This window comes from Orcinus orca, chromosome 11, assembly GCF_937001465.1.
Source record: "Orcinus orca chromosome 11, mOrcOrc1.1, whole genome shotgun sequence".
In the NCBI taxonomy this organism is placed as follows: domain Eukaryota; kingdom Metazoa; phylum Chordata; class Mammalia; order Artiodactyla; family Delphinidae; genus Orcinus; species Orcinus orca.
In genome coordinates this window covers 85,706,507-85,727,093 of record NC_064569.1, presented here as the reverse complement: position 1 = coordinate 85,727,093, position 20,587 = coordinate 85,706,507, and the positions used below count along the sequence as shown (strand labels likewise).

General features: G+C 48.4%; 1 protein-coding gene and 1 long non-coding RNA gene across 9 annotated transcripts in view; one reads left to right on the top strand and one right to left on the bottom strand.

The window, feature by feature from the left end:
* CHST11 (carbohydrate sulfotransferase 11) overlaps positions 1 to 20,587 on the bottom strand; it is a 286,641-nt gene that overhangs the window by 74,853 nt on the left and 191,201 nt on the right. The window lies entirely within an intron of this gene.
* Positions 1,985 to 16,952, top strand: LOC117201141 (uncharacterized). Of its 3 annotated transcripts, XR_004483092.2 has the most exons (4): positions 1,985 to 2,574; positions 6,920 to 7,016; positions 13,395 to 13,533; positions 14,104 to 16,952. It is a non-coding gene; the product is annotated as an uncharacterized LOC117201141 (long non-coding RNA). The 3 variants fall into 3 exon arrangements; XR_007470242.1 differs by lacking the exons at positions 13,395 to 13,533; positions 14,104 to 16,952 and adding an exon at positions 8,399 to 10,336 and having other exon boundaries at positions 1,989 to 2,574; XR_007470241.1 differs by having other exon boundaries at positions 1,991 to 2,574; positions 13,395 to 16,952.

Below are 20,587 nucleotides of genomic sequence, written 5' to 3'. Positions count from 1 at the left end.
ACTCCAAGGACCAAGGAGGGTGTAACTCCATCAGTCATTCCTGGTCCCCTCTGACCTTTCTAGATGTAGGCACTGCTTTCCGCTTGACTAAAGTCCTCCCAGACTATTGTCTGTACATTTCTATGCCTCTATCATAAGTGTGCCCACAGAAAATATACTGCAATTGTCTTATGGTATATGGTATTGGACTGAAAGAACTTTTTGGCTACTTGCTTTTTTTCTTGAACAGTAGGATACGACATTTATTAGATTAGATCTACCTTTTCTTCCTAATTGTTGCATCGTAGTTCATAGTTTGCATAGAACACAGTTTATTTAGCTATCTGAACAATCCCGTTATAAATGGTGCCTAGGACCACAATGAATATCTTGGTGAGGCCTCTTTATGCTTGGGGAAATTTTCCAAGATACTTCTCTCTCTTTTTTTTTTTTTTTTTTTTTGCGGTACGCAGGCCTCTCACTGTTGTGGCCTCTCCCGTTGCGGAGCACAGGCTCTGGACGCGCAGGCTCAGTGGCCATGGCTCACGGGCCCAGCTGCTCCGCGGCATGTGGGAGCTTCCCGGACCGGGGCACGAACCCGTGTCCCCTGCATCGGCAGGCGGACTCTCAACCACTGCGCCACCCGGGAAGCCCACGCCTCTCTCTTTTTTAAAGCAGGCTGTTTCTCACTGTTTGCTCCATGATTGGCCAGAAGACGGCTTTGGATGTTGGCTTTAATACTTCCCTTTTTCACAAGTTAAAAGTCAACTTTTATTCCTACCTAAGAGGAAACAATAGTGAAGATAACATAAAAAAAAAAGGTAACAATAGTTTTAGCTAATTGAAAAGAAAACTACAAATAAAGTGATTCAACCCTCAGAATGCACAAAAGATGTGACTAGAAAGGAATGTCTCGATTTTCAAGGCCCCCCCATACATAATCTCTGGAATACCAACTCCCCTTGAATAGAAAGCTATTAACCGATTCTCACCTTATTTATAGGCACCGTGTTATTTTAACGAAAACTAAAGCTTGCTTGCTCTTTCTTTCCAGTCCTTTCTCTGCTCAATTGATTTCCTGTGGCTACATGGGAATCATTTATATTTAAATCTTCACCTGAGTCCCCCAAGAGTTTGAGCCCACTTGAATGGGGAGATAATCACTCTTGCCAAATTAAAAATGCTCTCGAGAACTTCCGGAAGACTCATCCAGCTTCCCACACGGAATCTATCCAGTTGTGACCTAAACTGTGATTTCTGCACAGTGGTATTAAATCAAAAATATATGGTCAGATTTTGTGAAAGTGGTATGTATGGGGGTGGAGGGGGATGGTAAAGAGGTGGAGAGAGAGACCTTCTCAGGAGAGAGGGCTGGGAAAGCCCGTGCAGGGGCAGAGCTGGGGGCAGGGACACAACTGGACACAGATGGCGCCTCTGCTGGCCTCTGTCTTCCCGATGACGGTCTTCTGGGGCTTTGCCTCTCCCAGGGTGGCTCAAACCTCTCCGCCATGTTAAAGGCTGGGTGTCTCCACCCCCACTCCAGCCTTGGGATGTCTCGGGCACTGATGTTAGACAGCACTTATCACAGTGCCAAGCACAGAGAAGCATATCAAATAAATATAGTTACTGTTATTCATCATGTAATCAGAGCGAGTGCTCCAGAAAAGGCTGTTAAATGAATCATGGACGGACTAGGCTCACTTAGCTTCCTGGGGGTGAGTTTTGCCCCAGTCTTAACCAGGACACAGCACACAGACGAGGCTCTCACGGGGCTGCTCGACATGGGCTAGGACAGTCACCGGCCCCGCCTTCAGAAGCAGACGAAGCTTCCGCTGTGATGCTGGCTGAAGGAAGCATGTTTGCTGTAGGGGGCAGCAACTGACGTACGGCCCTGAGTTTGCAGGTTGGGGCCCAATCAAGGACCAGGACGAGAGCGCCAGCAATTTCTCCGAACCCGCTTTTCTAACAGCAAACCGTTTCATCCACAGTTAAAGTCCAGCAGGATGAGTCACCCGAATGCTTGCATCTCATTTGCAAAATGGAAGGATGGGAGCCACGGGTCTCTGAGGTTCCCTTGTGCTGTGACAGCCTTAAAGCCACACAGGGTCCCCAGTTTACAGACACGGAGATAACCACACACCTTTGTGTTTTCCGAGAATTATGAGGATGCCATGCTGCGAAGTGACACAGAAAACATGACCACACTGTTGCCAAACTCAAGTGTGAACTCCTGCCCCTCTACATACTGGCTGCGAGCAGGAAATACAGAACGACAGCCCCACCTCCTACCCACCAGCAATAAACAGGAGGAAGTGTGGTTGCAGTGTGATGACAGTGGCTCGTGGACCAGAAGACTGCGTCTGAGTTATTTCTCAATCTCAAATCTAAAGCTGTGAAGAACATTTTTCTTGGGTGCTGCCTGGAATATGACAGTTCTGGGCAGAAAAGTCCATTTCCTTGAAAGGAATTTTGTGCTCAGCTGACCTTGGTATCCATCCTCCCATCTCACCTCACAGCATCTGTCCACTTCCAGAAGTTGTCTAAAGACCACCCTGGGATCAAAGCCTTGCCCCTGCTTTCTAGCTGTGACTGTAGGTGAGTTCTGAAGCTCTTTGGCCTCAGCTTCTTCATCTGTAAAATGGGGATCTCACAGCATCTACTTAATGGGATGGTTGGAGGGTAAAATGAGATAATCCAAGTAAAGCATTTGGCATAGTGTGGTACACAGTAAGTGCCCAATAAATGCAAGCCATTATTATGAGTCTCGATTACTGCTGTGCTATCCAGGATTTATATACATTTACTTAGTACCTCTAATGTGCAAGGTGCTTTTGAGAATTCAGTCGGCAACCACTGGCTTGAACACCCAAGTGAGAAGATGACAAGTCATAAAACACTTGGTGCGAAAATGATGGCCCCAGAAGTGCTGGTGACTGGCCTGGGCCCTGCGGGCTTCCCAATGCAACTCCTGAACCCTAGGCTCTATCACAACCCCTCTTGGTACCTGGCAACATCCAGGGAGGTTGCTGCATCAACTGTAGGTTTGTGGCATCCATATATGAGAAGGACCGTGTGCCTTGTAAGCTGGGACCTACGCACAAACCAGTCTCAATCCAACCCTACAGACGGACAGAGGGAAACCAATTCACAATAGAAAGCCTTAAAATGTAGTAGTCTTCACAACTGCAAGCCTTGTCCAGAGCCTAAAATTCTAAATCAAGAGCCCATAGAGTCAGACAAAGACAAATATCATATGATATCACTTATATGTGGAATCTAAAAAAATAGTACAAATGAAATTATTTACAAAATAGAAACAGAGACACAGAAGTAGAAAACAGGGCTTCCCTGGTGGCGCAGTGGTTGAGAGTCCGCCTGCCGATGCAGGGGACACGGGTTCGTGCCCCAGTCCGGGAAGATCCCACATGCTGAGGAGCGGCTGGGCCCGTGAGCCATGGCCGCTGAGCCTGCGTGTCCGGAGCCTGTGCTCCGCAACGGGAGAGGCCACGACAGTGAGAGGACCGCGTACCGCAAAAAAAAAAAAAAAAAAAAAAAAGCTAACTAATAAGAACCTACTGTATAGCACAGGGAACTCTAGTCAGTGCTCTATAATGACCCATATGGGAAAAGAATCTAAAAAAGAGTGCATATATGTATATGTATAACTGATTCACTTTGCTGTACAGCAGAAACTAACACAACAGTGTAAATCAACTATACTCCAATAAAAATAAAAAAAAAAAAAAAGAGCCCATAGAGAATGACATATAGGAACTGAATTTGTGTGGGCCTAGTATGTACCAGAACCAAGTTTCCTATACGTTATGACAACAATCACCCATCAGCTACCTGGTCTTTAGGGTCTTCTGCACTTGGGTGAGCTAGGAAAGGCAGAGGACTATCTCTTAGAGAATGGCTGTCCCGCAGTCTGGCACCTGGGGAACGGCCAGCCAAGCCCTGGAGCGTGGTGAGACAGGTTGAGCTGCTGTTCATTTGACTTTTAGGAAAAGTCAGGTCAACCCTATGGAATTGCTGTGTAGAAATGTTTTGAATGAATTTCTGCAGCCATCAGAAAACACCAGAGCAGAAGTCTGAGAAATCCCCAGATAGCACAAGAGTGAGGGCGCAAATCAATTCAGGTTGTCAGGGAATGAATACATAGACGGAGAGCAGGGTCAGCCCCAGGAACTGTTATTTTGATCTGACTTTGCTCTGAAGGGAAGTCTGGGTCTGATCTCTCACCCAAAATCCTGCATCAGCACAACCACAACAATGGTGCTACCTAATAGCATTTACTAAGTGCTATTATATGCCGAGCACCCCACATACAGTTTCACATTTAATCCTCACAGGAGTCCTCCAAGCAGGTGTTCACCTACAGGACGAAACAGAGCTCAGCTAGGCTGAGAGACTTGTCTGAGGTCACACAGCAAATTAGTGTTTGAATTCCTGGTCGCTGACTCAACACATTATGCCTTAATGATTAATGTTTAAAAATGGAAAAGGGACATTCAGATTTTATCACTGGATGAGAAATCACAGCTTAATTTTTCTCAATACAAAGCACTCTAAGTGACCTGATATTAAGAGTCATAAGTTTTTTTATACCAAACAACCTAATTTGCTTATATATAAATATCAAGGGATGGAAAAGAAGAATTTCAAGCCCAACGGAGTAACAAGCAGGCAGATCGCACCTCAGCTCTTTCAGAGACCATATATTAGGATTTTTTTTAGGCCTTACACCTGATGCTTCTAGAACAACAAGACAGAGGAGGTTTTGCAGATTTATTTCAGCATAAATTAAAGCTATGCATCTGCATGGATAAGACAGTTAAACAGCCATAAAAGCTTGGCAACCTCCAACATAAGGAAAGTAGCTTGGGAGCCGAGAGGAAGAAAGAAAAATCCACGCAGAGTTCGCTGGAGGGGTTCCAAAGTGATCACAGAGTTTACTAAGATTCTGACTTACTCTTGCATTTTAATCATAATATATTTGCAACGTGGGGGATGACAGGCAGCCTTTGGAGGGGAAGAGGTGACCCGGCTAATAATTCCTTACAGCTGTGGAGCACCAGGACTGAACAAAGGTGTCTGGCTTTTATTTTGAGCTTTCTGACGGCCCTTGGAGCTAGGGAGGGCCAGGGTTTACTGTTCTCTTTTTACAGATGACAGAATTGGGCCTGGGGAGGGAATAGGCTGTTAGCTTTGCCGTTCAAGACCAACGCTCTTTATAATGTGCCATGTTGATGCCCACCTACCCATCCACCCATTCATCCATCCATCCATTCATCCACCCATCCACCCACCCACTCACCAGTCTATTTGTATTTCCTACCAATTCCTATTTACCCTATAATCCTTCAAGAAAGAAAGAAAACGAAGGGCTCCTTTGGAAGGGAGGCACACCCATGGGTCTGGACACAGAAAGAGTCCTTTCTTGCCAATAATGCCATCAGCTTGGGGATCTGCAGCCCTGCCCTCCCCTGGCTTCTGCCGCGTCTCCTGGCTTCTCCCTCGTTTCCACTGCTGACTGGTCTTCTGCCAGCAGTGTCCACTTGCAGTCAAGTGCCAACCATTGTGGGAACGTTCTTTCTCCTCTCTGGCCTTCTGCTAATCCACCAGATCGGTAGGACTCCAGGCCTCTCCAGGCTGCCTCTCCAGCTTGGGTTCTATGGCTAAGAAACAGCTGCGTGATGGAACTGAATCCAGGGGTGAATATCCTATAGGAATGCATTTTCCCACAGATGTCAATGCATGTACTCACACATTCATTCACTCACTCACTTCTTCCTTCATTCATCCAACAAATGGCTACTAAGCTTCTACTAACTGTCCACCAATGTGCCAAGGGATACAGCAATGAAAAAGATTCAAATGTCAAATAAAAACCATTCAAATAATAATTTAAAAAAATGTTCCCTTGGAGGTGGGGTGGTGATAGTGCGGTGTCAGCAAGTCAAGGATGGACCCCACCGAAGTGATAAGGTCTGGGGTAGGTGGCAGGAGAAGCTCACAGTATCTTACCATTTCCTGAGGAAAATGAGTCCGGGCCACATGTTCTGAATGACTTACTTTGACTCCACTGAGTTGCTCTCAGCAGTTACATGAAAATCTCTCAGTGCAGCCACAGCTGGATTTAGTCCTCCAGCAGCCTTGCGTCCTGACAAAAACCACACATCCTCTCAAATGTGACTGGGAGTAAAAACAAGGTTACACCATAACGTCCAACCCATTTCTGATTTTCCGCATGATGACTACACTGATGATTTTTTATAAATATCAAGAATTTCTCTCTCTCTCTCTTTTCTTGAGAAGTGGGGGTGCGGAACGCATTCTCCGCTTTGCTGAAGCCTCAGTATTGGATCTGCCTGTCTGCTGAGTCATCCCTCGCCGGGCAGGGCTCCGCTTTGAGCCAGGAGGCGTCAACCCCTGCTTGATGATGCTCCGCTGTCCCCCCCACCAATCCACCTCCCTTCCTGCTTCATGACCCTCCTCTCTCCCTCTTCCACTCCCTTCTTTCCTGCCAAAGGTCAGCTGCCCTTCCGAGGCACACAGCACATCCTTCAAGCGCATCCTGTCCATGTAGGCAGGGAGCTTATCCCTGTTAGACCAATTTGGAGATGGAGGCACGGGGCGTGCCAGGCAGTGGCCCGGTGGCGCTGGCGCAGGGTTGGTGCTCAGGGACTGACCGCTGTGGCCCCAGCAGCCAGCGGGTTAGGGTCAAGAGCAGCATGCACATCCAGAGCCCGATTCTCTGCACTTTCGCTCCATGACGCCGCTGCCGCTGGGATCACGCATCCAGGCCACCGGTCAGCTTTCGTTCCCTAACGAGGCGGCTTCACGTGCAAAACCAGAGAGCATAAGGGTTAAACTTTTAGACCATAGCGAGGCCACCATTATTAACTCTAGTCTGTCTCTGTCTCTCCCTTTCTCAAAGTCACTGTGGTGAAAAACAAGATCATAAACTCCAGAGAGATGGCAACCTTTAGTACCAAGATCTGCGCCAAGACATCACTGGGGTTTCCGACACTGGGGTAAGCAGGAGTCTACTGGAATCACTGACCCACTTGTGTCTGGTGGTCAGCGAGGGTTTCTTGTCACCAAGGACAGAACTGAAACGTATAACAAATGCTGCTGCCGTACCTTTAGGCAGGGAAAAGCCAACAGACTATTATGGACACTGCTACTTCAACCCAGACATCTCAGTCAGAGAAACACCTGTTTAGTCCTCAACTTCCCTCTCAGGTGACATTTCCCTCAGGAAGCTTGTCTGAGACTCTCGCTCCTTTACCCAATCCCACCCAGATGGAAAACAGGTTTCCTTTCATTGCAGGACTTATCAGGACCTTTGGCACCCAAGGGTGCTCTCTGAATTACCAAGGACTATAGGAGGCAGTACTTCCCAACTCTTCCAGAAACTCTGGACGGTGGCGGGATGTCTTGCTGGGCTGGTGTGATGACTAATTTTATGTGTCAACTTGACTGGGCCACGGGGTGCCTAGACATTCAGTCAAATGTTTTTCTAGGTGTGTCCACGAGGGTGCTTCTGGAGGAGATTAACATTTGAATCAGTAACCTGACTAAAGCAGCAGATTGCCTTCCCCAATGTGGGTGGGCCTCGTCAATCAGTTGAAGGCCTAAACAGCACAAAAAGGCTGACCCTCCCAGAAAGGATCATCAGATTTTTCTGGCCTTTCAAACTGAAACATCTTGGCTCTCCTGGGTTTCAAGCCTGCAGATCTTGGGCCTCGTCAGCCTCCATAATCACGGGACCCAATTCCTTGTAATAGATCTCTTTCCATATGTGTACATACAGACACCCTAGTGGTTCTGTTTCTCTGGACAACCCTGAATGGTACAGCTGGTATCCTGAGCGACACTGTTCAGGAAGTGTGCCTGTATTTATAGGGCTACAGTGGATATCCTGGAAGATAGCCACAGCGCCCATAAGGAGTTGGCAAGGATTCCGGCTGCACTTCTGGAAGCTACGACTTTCCGCAGGGTGGGGCTCTGTTTCACCTTTTCTCGCTCTCTGTTGTCAAGGACGCAAGGGTGGTTTCCACAGAGATGCAAGGTGCCCGCTCCCACTATGGCAGGTGTCAGTGCCGGATGTCCCTGCAGCCGGGCTCGGCTGCCACGCTCTGGCCAAGCCATGAATCCCACTCATCGTCCACACAGGCCTGGCTTCACCATCCATGGAAACCCCCCAGGCAGGGGGGTTTGCTTTGAGGGCTCCCTCTATTCCCAACCCCTCCTCCCCGAGCCACGCACAGGGCAGAGGCCAGTGCAGAACTCAGACCCCAGAGCTCCACTCAGAGGGGACCCCGCAGTGCTCCCAGGTGATTCTGGTCCTGAGTGCGCAGCTCCCCAGGGTGTCCCAAGCTGCATGTATACTATCATCTCCCCTTGCCTCTAGACTGCAGAGGAGATGCTGTGGGTCCTGAACCCCATTCACGCAGGCTGCACTGGCTGGAGGAGTTGGAAATGTCTGGAACTGAATCTTAACTCATTGACTAGCTGGGTGACATTGACCTGAATCTCCCTGAATTTCAGTTTCCTCGTCTGGAAGATGAAGATAGTAATTTCAGTTTCCTCGTCCGCCCTGACAGGGTGGTTGGTGTCCTTTTCCCCCTTCACTCATTCAGCCAACACTTACGGAGTATCTACCATGTCCCAAGGGCTCTGCTGTGGGGTAGAGACTTTATCTGGAGAATCTCGGGAGAAATAAAAATAGAACAGGGCTTCCCTGGTGGCGCAGTGGTTGAGAGTCCGCCTGCTGATGCAGGGGACACGGGTTCGTGCCCTGGTCTGGGAAGATCCCACGTGCCGCGCAGCGGCTGGGCCTGTGAGCCATGGCCACTGAGCCTGCACGTCCGGAGACTGTGCTCCGTAAAGGGAGAGGCCACAACAGTGAGAGGCCCGCGTACCGCAAAAAAAAAAAAAAAAAATAGAACAGAGACCGTGTGGGCGTGAGGTATTCAACCTCCCTCAGGTTTCTGTTTCCCAAACTGGACAAAACAGGGCAATGCTGTACTTCCCAGGACTTTGTGTATTTAAAAATAAAATGCACCCAATGATGGAGACTGAAACCCAGCAAATAAATAAAATAAGATAAAATGTAGCAGAATGCCTGACACAGGGTAGATGCTCAATTAATGTTCGTAGCAACTCTCTGAAAATATAAAATGCAGTCTCTAGCTCCCACTTCATTCTTTATGTTCCTTAGCTCCCTTGACAATCATCAGGAAGAAATGGGGTGTTTTGTTACACAGAATGACTATCGAAAACTGACTGTTACTAAATTAATTCGGTCATACCTGGAATATGGCTGAAGAGTCAATTAATTTGACTTATTCCATTTATCAAACTATGTCTCAAGTTTCCTCATCTGTGAAATGGATGAGTTGAGAGGAATTAAATGAATTCGTTTTGAAAGGGATGAGGCATAAAATAGGTGCTACGTGTCAGCGATTATTATCATAAATGCCCCTCCATGAGTGTGGCAATGTCCCAGCACTGGGTGATGGCCGTAGATAACAGCCAAGGTCCCTGTTCCCTTAGAGATTATGTTCCAGAGGCAGTGAGAGAGACACCAGACAAATAAATGAGCAAAGACCATTTCTGATGGTGATAAGTGCTGTGAAGACAATACAACAGGGCAATGAAACAAGGAGTGACGGGAGGATGGAAGGCCTCTTGGGGGAGGTGAAATTTCATTTGAGACTTGACAAGAAGGAGCCCACCACATGGAGATCCACGGGGCTGTGTGCTCCAAGAGTGCAACGGCCACCGCCCGAGTCCCATGGTGGGAATGTTTGAGGGACGTGCCTAGTGGGCAGGGTGATATGAGATGCGGTTGGCAGAGAAAGAAGGCTCCTCAGGAAACAAAGATTTCACTTTCCCTTTGCCTCCCAACCTCCAACTGCCCATCTTTTGGCAACACGGTACCCAAGGTGGCCACGCCCCATATCTGAAATTCTGTGACAGCTCAGAGGGCCTGGACTTCCCTTGCTTTCCCTCTGTTTTACTCCCCTCAGATTCCCAGTGGTTCCTCCCACTTTCACATGGACACCTTGAAAGATTTATACCCAATTCCTCCTGGAAACATAATATAACCTGTGAAAGGCTGATCAAACAGGGTTGCTATTTAGGCTCTGGGCCTCGCTAGGGGCCGTAAAATATCTTGTGCCTCTTTTAATATAAACGCTGCTACAAAAGACTGCCTTGATCTGCAGCCTTCACAATAAAATACTGTTGGACAAGCTAATCCTGGCTCCCCGTCCCTTTCTGGTTCACACCTAACATCTGGTCAGCTGAATAACCCTTTTGTTCCCAACCGAGTCCAGTTCTGGTGAGTGGGAACCAGGCTGGGATTTTTTTCTGCTTTTTGTAGGCCATTATCAGGGACCCCTTGACCTGCATGCTAAGACCCTTGTTCATTTTTTACCAGGACACTGGGCTCTGTTTGTTGCTACAAGAGCATTAAAAATAATTTGAAAGTAATCTTCAAGAGAATAATGGTTCCCATTTTTGAGAGCCAGTCAGGACCAGGCATTTTACACACATTACTTCATTTGGTGCTCTTATTGGCCCCACAGAACGGGTGCTGAAGCTTTTATTTTTCAGATGAGGAAAGGAGAAGATGGGGCACAAAGAAATGAAACGCTTGGCCTGGGCTCACAGGTCAGTAAAGAGAGGGGCCGGGGATTAGGACTAAATCCACCGTGCCCTAAAGCCAATACCACACGGCAGCTCGAGAAAGGAGAACATGGCCAGGACGGAGGCGTCTGTGGTAGGCAGAACGATGGCCCCCCAAAGAGTCCACGCCCTCATCCTGGGACCTGTGAATGTGTGACCTCAGGTGGCAAAAAGAGACTCTGCTGATGTAAGGACCTTGAGTTGGAAAGATTATCCTGGATTATTCAGCTGATAATCACATGGGTCCTTAGAAGATGGAGGCAGGAGGCTTAGAGTCAGAGCAGATGTGACAGCAGAAGCAGAGGTTGGAATGATGCGGCCACCAGCCAAGGAATGCAGGCAGCCTCTAGAAGCTGGGAAACGCAAGGAACAGATTGTCCCCTAGATTCTCCAGAAGGGACTCAGAGTTGCTGACAATTTGATTTTAGTCCCATCAGACCCATTTCAGAATGTAAAATAATACATCTGTATTGTTTTAAGCCCCTAATTTGTGATAATTCGGGACAGCAAGCTAGTACACCATCCACAAACCAAAGGCCGGTCGGTCTCGTGCCCAAATGAGATAATGGCTCAAAAATCAAACTGATGTAGCAACAGGAATCACTGAGCAGTTTCCCTCTTGTGCAGACACCACCACCCATGATGACAGGTTGAGATGTGTGAGGGTACAGGATGTGAGCCCCGCCGCCGGAGGCAGAGCTGGGCTTGAGCCCGCACCCCGACCCGCACTAACGTACACGTGACCCTGAGCCAGCCCCCAAGCCTCTGAGCCCGAGTTCCAGATCCACCTCCACCATAAAGTTCTTTAAGGCATTAACAGTAATTAACATCACCAAGCGCTTACAGCTTGCCAGATAGCGTGCTACGTACAGAACACACATTATCCCACTTCAACCTCAGAACAACCCTGTAAGAGGTGTGATGTTATGAATGTCACGCTACAGGAGAGGAAGCCGAGGCCCAGAGCAGTAACTTGCTCAGTCAAGTACATGGCTTAGGGCCAGGAGCCTGACCTCAGAGCCGGCAGTTCTTCAATCGCTGCTAACGCAGGACGTCTGGCACTTAGTAAGCGCTCAGCTCGGAAGAGCAGTTGTTGCCCTTAGTATTATTACTGCTACTATGACTCCTGGCCCCAGTCAACTTCTTGGATCCTGAAGGTAGTAATGCATCCTACTGATACTACAGAGCAAAGAGAAAAACACAGATTGGAAAGCCAGAACTCTGCATCATCCAGGTGGAAAAGGGCCAGGCTCTGTGCGAGGCAATTTGAGACCCTGCTTCATGTTATAGAGGAAGCAGTGAACAGCTCCCACCGAGGAGCTGAAATAATCGATGTCTATTATCGTTTCTTAATTAGATCTACCTCAGTGGTAAATGGTTCTGTTTCATTCATAATGATGATCATCATCAGGCATTTCTCATTCAATTTTAAAAGTATTTCTTGACAATCTTTTTGGCCAGAATGTTCAATATACATAACATGAGAGTGATCGCCACTAAAAACATACGCTATTATAATAGAGGTATCTGTATAAGATTTACCTAAGCAAAGTATAGTTTAAAATACATCTTGAGAGCTATACAACACCTTCCTTCAGAAAAATGCAAAGTATTTTTTATTTTACTTTTCAAGTTACTGTATACTGAGACTTGATGTCGTGCCTGGCACTTTATATACATTAGCATATTTAATGTGTTAAATGTTATTAGCCCCCAAAAACTAAGGCTCAGAGAGGTGATGTGGCTTGCCCAGGTCACACAGCATTCGAGATCGAAAAACCATACTTTTCAATGTGCATCCTTTCATACTATGCACAAGTATGAAGACGAGGGCATTATAGTGTAGATGGGGAAACCAATAAGAGAAAAATCTGCACTACTCTCAAGCCAGGGGGGCAAAGAAAATGTTCCAGTTTGCTAGCAAAGACTGAGGTCCCTCAGGTAACAGGAAAAGCCATTCAACATTCAATTAATTCTATAAAACATTTATGGAACTCTGTGCCTCCTAGGAACTGTTGCAGACATTTAATGAGGGGCTCAAATCCAGCTGTTGAACTCCAAGGGCTTAGGTTCGAATTCCAGAAGTTACTGAAACTCTTTGGGCCTCATTTCTTTTTTTTTTTTTCTTTTAACAGCTTTATTGGAGTATAATTGCTTCACAATGGTGCGTTAGTTTCTGCTTTATAACAAAGTGAATCAGCTATACATATACATATATCCCTATATCTCCTCCCTCTTGCGTCTCCCACCCACCCTCCCTATCCCACCCCTTTCTTTCCTCATTTGTAAAATGGGAATCGTAACAGGACCTACATCATTAGGACGGGAGGATGGAAAGTAAAGTGCTGAGGACAGTGTCTGGCAGAGCCAGGGTGATGGAAGAGTGATTGTACTATAGAAATATTAGCTCTTGTAGGATTTATGATCTGGTTCCTGCCCACTGTGACAGACAACTGAGAGGGACGATGCAGCATTTTCATGAAAGATTAGGAGTTTCAGGCACACCAAGTTAGAATTTACCCGAAAATCTTTTAACTAATAGAACAGTTCTGATTTGCTTAGATATTGATGAACTTCCTCCCCAAATGTGCCAGTAAGAAACTGCTGAGGGACAGCAGCCTGCAATGCACAGCCTTACCTGTGCTGGAAACTGAAGAAAAATTAGGCTCAGAGGAGGAAACTGACTAAAACTAACTGCAAGCCCTTCACTACAGGCTGGGGAGAGCTGACAGCAGAGAAAATCCAAGCAGCAGTAAAGACACAGGCAGGGAAGAAAGAAGCCACCAGTGTTTGTGAAGTAGCCGCAAACTGTACACATGCTGTTTCTTCACTGTTCATCCAACGTGGATTGAGGTAAACCATGTGTCACACGACTGACTACTTTTAATCTTTTAGCAGCCTTGCCGGGGGGACGTTCTAACAGACTCAGAGAGATTAAGGAACTTGTCCAAGGTCACACAGCAACAAATTCCAAGAAGTCGAGGCATAAAAGGCCAGCACATTAGAAGAATACACTAAATGTAAAATGAGCAGTCTAGGGACCTCCCTGGCGGCCCAGTGGTTAAGACTTCACCTTCCAAGGCAGGGGGGTGCGGGTTCGATCCCTGGTCAGGGAGCTAAGATCCCACGTGCCTCGGGGCCAAAAACCCAAAACATAAAACAGAAGCAGTATTGTAACAAACTTAATGAAGACTTTAAAAGTAAAATAAACCAAAGTGAGCGGTCTCGGAAAGTCCCATTGTGTGATGTAGGTTCCAATGGTGACTACAATGCCGTGATGATAATCACCGTAAAAATGGCTACTATTTAGACAGTGCTTGCTATGCCCCAGGTGGCACTCAAAGGATTGCACTTGTGTGAATTCATTCAACCCTCACAACAGGCCTATGGGTAGGGACGATGATTATTATTCCCATTTTACAGGTGAAGAAACAGGTCCAAAGAGGTTAAGTAATCTGTCAAACAGCTGGAAATAGACACCACCAGATGTTTATTCTTGAGAAAATGCTTTAGGCGCGTCATAGAAAACCTCCTCAAGTCAGTGTTAATCCATGTAACGAACCTTTCCATGAAGAGGTGACCTGCACTGAATGCGCCCCCCTCCCAAATATATCCACGTCCAAATTCTTGCAACCTCTGAATGATCTGGAAAAAGGCTCTTTGCGATGCGATAAACTTAAGGCCCTTGAGATGAGACCATCCTTGATCACCAGAGTGAACCCTAAACCAATGATAAATGTCTTTGCAAGAGACAGAGGAGGAGGCGGCAACGAGAGGATGGACAGAGGTGAAGCCCCAGGTCCCAGCAGCCAGGAGCCACCGGCAGTTGGGAAAGGTAAAGTGAATTCTCCCCTAAAGCCTCCAGAGGGAGCACAGTTCTGGCCTCTAGAACTGACCGAGAATACATTTCGGTTGTTTGAAGCCACCTGGTTTGTGGGGGCTCGTCACGGCAGCCTGAGGCAGGCAGCCGGGAAGGTAAGACTCAGCGTCAGGAGTTGAGGCTCGTGTCCAGGCCTGGGTGTCTGGGTGGACGCAGTGGAGGGGATGGCGCCGAGTGAGTGGCGTGGGCCACCGGGGGAGGCTCACCGTCTGGAAGCTGCAGGAGGAGACTCGCGGTTGATATGACGAGCCAGCTTTCCAGCCAGGAGAGCTGTGGGCAGCGCGTGCACTCCCAGTCGTGCACGGAGCTGCCCGTCACAGGGGGTCGTCTTGCCCGCTTGGGAGGTTATTCCTCCCGAGGTCTGTTTGGAGGTGGAACAGGTGGGGTCTGACGCCAACCCCACTCCCATGTTCTCCCACTGAAGAAGGCCAGGGCCAGGCAGGCGGCGAGCTCGCAGAAACACTTGCTCACAGAATCCACGGACACAAGTCGCACGGTATCTCATAAAGTGTTTTTCCTTTAAAGTTTTTCGTTCACTGTAGAATTTTAGCAGAACGTGCCAGGAGGCAGAAAGCAACAACCTTTTTGTTCTCCATTTCTGGAGCTAGGCGGCTCTTCCCCACCCTTCTCCGCATGGTCACCTGCAGTAAGATAGCTGGACAGCGGGGACAGCGCGGAGTTGGACATGTCACACCTGTGAGCTGTTACTCCATGTGCTAGAGCCAACCTTGGAAACTGTTCCACGGCCCCCTTATTCCTGCAGTTTCCACCCCACTGTGTGGACCAGATGGACCTCGGGGAGCCTGTAGGTGCCACGCACGTGCCTTGTTCACCGTCCATTGGAAACAACGGCCCTTGTACCACCCTGGCAGTCTCACAGTCAAGATCCAAAACCTGGGCTGCCCTAAATTGTATCAAAATATCTCGAATCAGAGCAGAAATCTTAGCATTCTTTCCTCCAAGGCTGATAGTTAAAATACTATTTTCTAACCAGTATGATATGGTGTCCCTGACCAATCAGAAGAGATGCTGGCGGTGACCCCAGTTGCAGGGAGGAAAGCGCTGAGTCACTGCCCGGTTGGCCAGCTTCAGGGTTCCCGCTGCCACACACCTATAAGGGACACAGGGGGCGTCCTCTGGGCTGTTGAAAAGACTCCGCTTACTTTGTGCAATAGGGAAGAAAGAGAGGAGAGAGAAGTGAACAAAACTGTTTGAGTGAAATATCTAAATATCAAGTCATAAGTTAAAGGGAACCTTTCTGGAAGTAAAGGAGTCTTCCGGAAACAAATTATCACCTTGCTGGTAACAGTGGCCCTTTCTCCATGACCACTGTTCCCTGGAGTTCAATAGGATACTGTTCTGGCTCTTAATTTGCTGCCAGACCCTCGGGGGAAGGAAGCCGATGAGTAAATCACTGATTACAGTCCAGTCTAATAAGTGCTTCTGTGATGAAAATCATGATAATAATAATAATGATAGGTGGTCAGACAGTCTAAATATTTTATATGGATCGTCTCACTGAATATTCCTAACCACCCACGAAATAGGGGCTAATAATGGCTCCACTCTGCAAATGAGGAAACCAAGGCAGAACAAATCACTTGCAGAGTCAAGATGTCAATCAAGCAGCCTGGCTCTGACCTGACCCCGCCCCCCCTGCATCCCTTGGTTAGGCTCCCGGCAAGACAAAACTGTAGTACCAGATCAGAGTGGAGATCACAGGAGGCTTCCAGGAGGAGGGGCTGCAGAACAATAGACTAGATGTATTGAAGCTACAGAAGAAAGATCACCTGCCCCCACCCCGTGTTAATGAGAAAAGATACGACTTGCCATTTGCCTGTTCTAATTCAAACCTTCCAATCTGGTGATTATCTTTTCATCTCCATACATGGTCTTAGGGCTCACATTTGCCCATCACTTTCAGAAGGCAGGTCAGGAAAACCATTGTTTTTTGGGTAATTCACACATGGGAAATCAAAGTAAGTGAAAAGGAAGAAGCAGAAACACTAAGCCGGGAGTGTGGTGTGTGTGTGTGTGTGTGCGATCCACGAAGAGGATTGAGTTGGGGACACGGGGGAGATGGAAGCAGTTCGTGGAGGGACATGAATGGAAAAGGGAGGAAGGAGGAAGGACCACTCTGTCCGAGGGAGCAGACGCTACTTGTAGATTTTTTTTTTTTTTTTTTTTTTGCGGTATGCGGGCCTCTCACTGTTGTGGCCTCTCCTGTTGCGGAGCACAGGCTCCGGACGCGCAGGCCCAGAGGCCATGGCTCACGGGCCCAGCCGCTCCGCGGCATGTGGGATCTTCCTGGACTGGGGCATGAACCCGCGTCCCCTGCATCGGCAGGCGGACTCTCAACCACTGCGCCACCAGGGAAGCCCTGCTTATAGATTTTGAGCCTTGGTTTTGAGCACCGTTTCTGCTGCGGGTCCCCTAGAGAGGGCCTCCCTTACCATCTCAAGGACAGAGGGTAGTCAGCAGACCACGGGACTTTCTGTGGACTGTTCCAGCTAAAGTGCACCTGGGGAAGGGACACCCTTCTCCTTCCTCTTCCTATCAGGTGAGTAAGACCTTCAGGAAGCTGAGTGGAGAGTCCAGACTCTTCCAAGTTCTTGGCAAACTTCTGCTGCTGTCCAGCTATCGGCTTGCTCAGGTTTGAGGTAAGGAGGGAGGGAGAGAGTTAGATTTATCGAGTGCCTCTTGCTACGGAAGAGGGTGTGTGTGTGTGTGTGTGTGTGTGTGTGTGTGTGTGTGTGTGTGTGTGTGTGTGTGTGTGTGTGTGTGTGTGTGTGTGTGTGTGTGTGTGTGTGTGTGTGTGTGTGTGCGTGTGTGTGTGTGTGTGTGGTGGGTGTGTGTGTGTGTGTGTGTGTGTGTGGTGGGTGGGTGTGTGTGTGTGTGTGTGGTGGGTGTGGGTGTTTTCTCTCTCAACCACGATTGGTTTCATCAAGCCCTTTCTAAGTACTCGGCACTAGCACTCCGTGCATTAACCCAGTTAGTTCTCACCCCCTTTTGAGGATTCCCTGTTATTCCGAACTTAAAGTTAACTCACAAAATAGAGAGGCCTAGACCACGGCATGAGGAAGTGGCAGAGCTGGGATTTGAACCCAGGTTGTCTGGCTTCTAGAGCAGTAAGGTAGGCGCTGTTATCATACCCTTTTTACGCATGAAAAACAGAAGTTCTGGAGAAGCTGAGAACTGTGCCCAGGGTCACAGTGTTCTTTGGCAGAGCATGGCTTGATCTCAGGGTCAACCTGGATGCTTTCAAAGATCAGGCATGCTCCCTGACCTCCAAGGTTGCTGTCGCATGTGCTGGAAACCCTCGCAGTCCGGCGTGGAAACGGGGAGCAGTCTGCAAACGGGAGTCTGGCCTGGACCGGGGAGGCGCCTAGTGAATGTTTATGGCCAGCCTGCATGAAGAATGAACAAAAAACCTCAGCTAATGCACCCAGGTCTGGAGGCTGCGTTCAGAATCCAGCCTCGGGGGCAGCGGAAGGACCCAGAAGCATCCTTTTCACAGAGAGAGAGAAAAAAAAAATCACTTGCACCATTTCTGAAAGCCGGAGGGGGAAAGGATTCAAAACAAGCAAAGTTCTCCAAATGGCGATAAATACCTTAAATTACCCAGCAAGTTTAAAAGCCTTCATGCTGCTCTTTCTCCCAGAACAGGAACAGGCTCCTGATTGTGGCTGTTTAGAATGGAACATTCAGGAGGGTGTGGAGCCAGAGGGGCAGGAGAAGTGGGGAGGGCGGACGGGGGAGGGGGAGGAAAAGGCTCGGGTGCCCAGGAACACTCAGCCCAGCTGGCTGGCAGGAGACAGCGGCAATTGTACAGGTTTGCTGCTTGCAGAGGGCTGTGCGCCCAAGGCGCACTGGAGCTGCGGACCCCCCTGGATCCTGGGGGAAGTCAACCTCGCTCGTGAAAACGGAAGAGAGAAATGGCAGGGCTGCCAGGGCTGCTTGAGGATGCCTTCATTTCTGAAACCCAGCGTTGCCTGGGGCTTCTCTGTTCTTACAGGAAGACAACTGTACTGGTTCCAAAATAGAGAGAGGACAGTTCATGGAGGGCTAGAAATCCCCACAATCCATCACCCTCTGAAAAGCGCAGGTTTGGGGTCAGCTTCTGCCTCTTCTGCCATGACCCATACTTCTCCGGGGGCCGCTGCCATCAGACTGGTACGAATTACTGCCGACCACCCCAGGCGCACAGTAAATGTTCATAGGCAAGATACCGGGAAGGACCTGGGAAGCCTCTTCCCTGATCACCACACAGCTGATCTCTAGCCCCAGATAAGATACACATCACTACGGAGAATGTATGCTGCCCCTACTCGTGTGGTCAGCTGCTGCTCCTACTCGTGTGGTCAGCTGCTGCTCCTGGACTAGGCAACCACAGGCCATCTAGCGGGACCCACTAGCTCAGCTGACAGCTCATCGTGAGCTCGGCATCTTGGGAGTAGGTTCAAACACCTGTGACCTTAGAGCAGTTACATAAATGCTCTGTGTCTTTGTCTCCACATATGTAAAATGTGGGTAGTAACAGTACCTACCACCTAGGGTTGTTATGAAGATTAAGTGATTTAATATGTATAAAGTGCTTACCATTTACTGGGGTACTTATAAGACTGACATATATCATCTCATTGAATCCCTATATGACCCTATGAGGGGTGCTAACATTGTCCTCTTTTCTTGAGTAAACTGACTTCCAGCAACGTTAAGTCACTGGCTCAAGGTCAATGGCAAATGGTTTTGGGGGGCAGAAGGAGGTGTGCTGGGGTTGGAACCCAAATATTCTGACTCTAGCTTCTATGAGAAGTTATACTGGCTACACTGCCTCCCGAAGAGAACACCCATGAATCCAGCTCCTTTAGAATCAGTACTTTCAACTGTGGCTGAACACGCAAATTATCTCTGGGGATTTAAAAAAATATGAACTCCTGGGCCCTCACCTCCAGAGATTCTGATTCAGTAGGTCTGGGCGTCTCAAGTGGTGGAAAGGCCCTCCAGGCAATTTGGATGTGTGACAATAACCAATATCACCTGGGCCCTCAGGCAGCGCTAAGAAGCTGACACGCCTCCTTCAACCCTCACAACCTTTAAGGGTAGGACCATTACTACCCCTGCTTTACAGATGAGGAAATTGAGGCCCAGGGGAGTTCATGGATGCCCAAGGAGATAAATGAGTATAGGAAGCAGAGGCTGGATGAATGCTAGAGTCCCTTCTAGTTTCAACATCCTGCTCTGTATGGAGACATGGATAAACAGGTCAGGGCCACTGTCCCACGGTGCCCTGTCTCCACTGGGCCCCTTCTCAACAAAGGACGAAATTCTGTCCTTGATTGAGATGCAAGATAAGGGCTGGCATGAAACTCCAAGGGCCAGAGTTTTTGAGAGCATATGTGTTACTACCATATAACATTTATCTAGAGCTAGACCCATGTTCTAGCAAAACCTGTGGAAGACACAGCCTAGGTGTGCAATCTGAGAGCTGGAGGACCCATGGGAGATAGAACACCAAGTCGTGGGGGCTGAGGCTACATGACTCACATTTTATTACACAAATAGTGGCCAGGGGCTTCCCTGGTGGCGCAGTGGTTGAGAGTCCGCCTGCCGATGCAGGGGACACGGGTTCGTGACCCGGTCCGGGAAGATCCCACATGCCGCGGAGCGGCTGGGCCCGTGAGCCATGGCCACTGAGCCTGCACGTCCGGAGCCTGTACTCCGCAACGGGAGAGTCCACAACAGTGAGAGGCTCGGGTACCGCAAAAAAAAAAAAAAAGTGACCAGGGAGGTGGACACCTGCAGACCTCCGTGGCACCAAGATGCTGTCAACATTTTATGAGAGAGGCTAGAAGAACCTTAATGTTTGCAGTCAACAGTTCAAGTCAAATGACTATTAAGAACCGGAGTCCCTGCTGGACCAAATGCACTAAACCGAACGATTCTTGCAGACAAGTCAGGACCACTTGCCTCTCAAAATACAGTTGCATCATTTAGTGCAAGTTCTGTAAATGGAAATGGCTATGT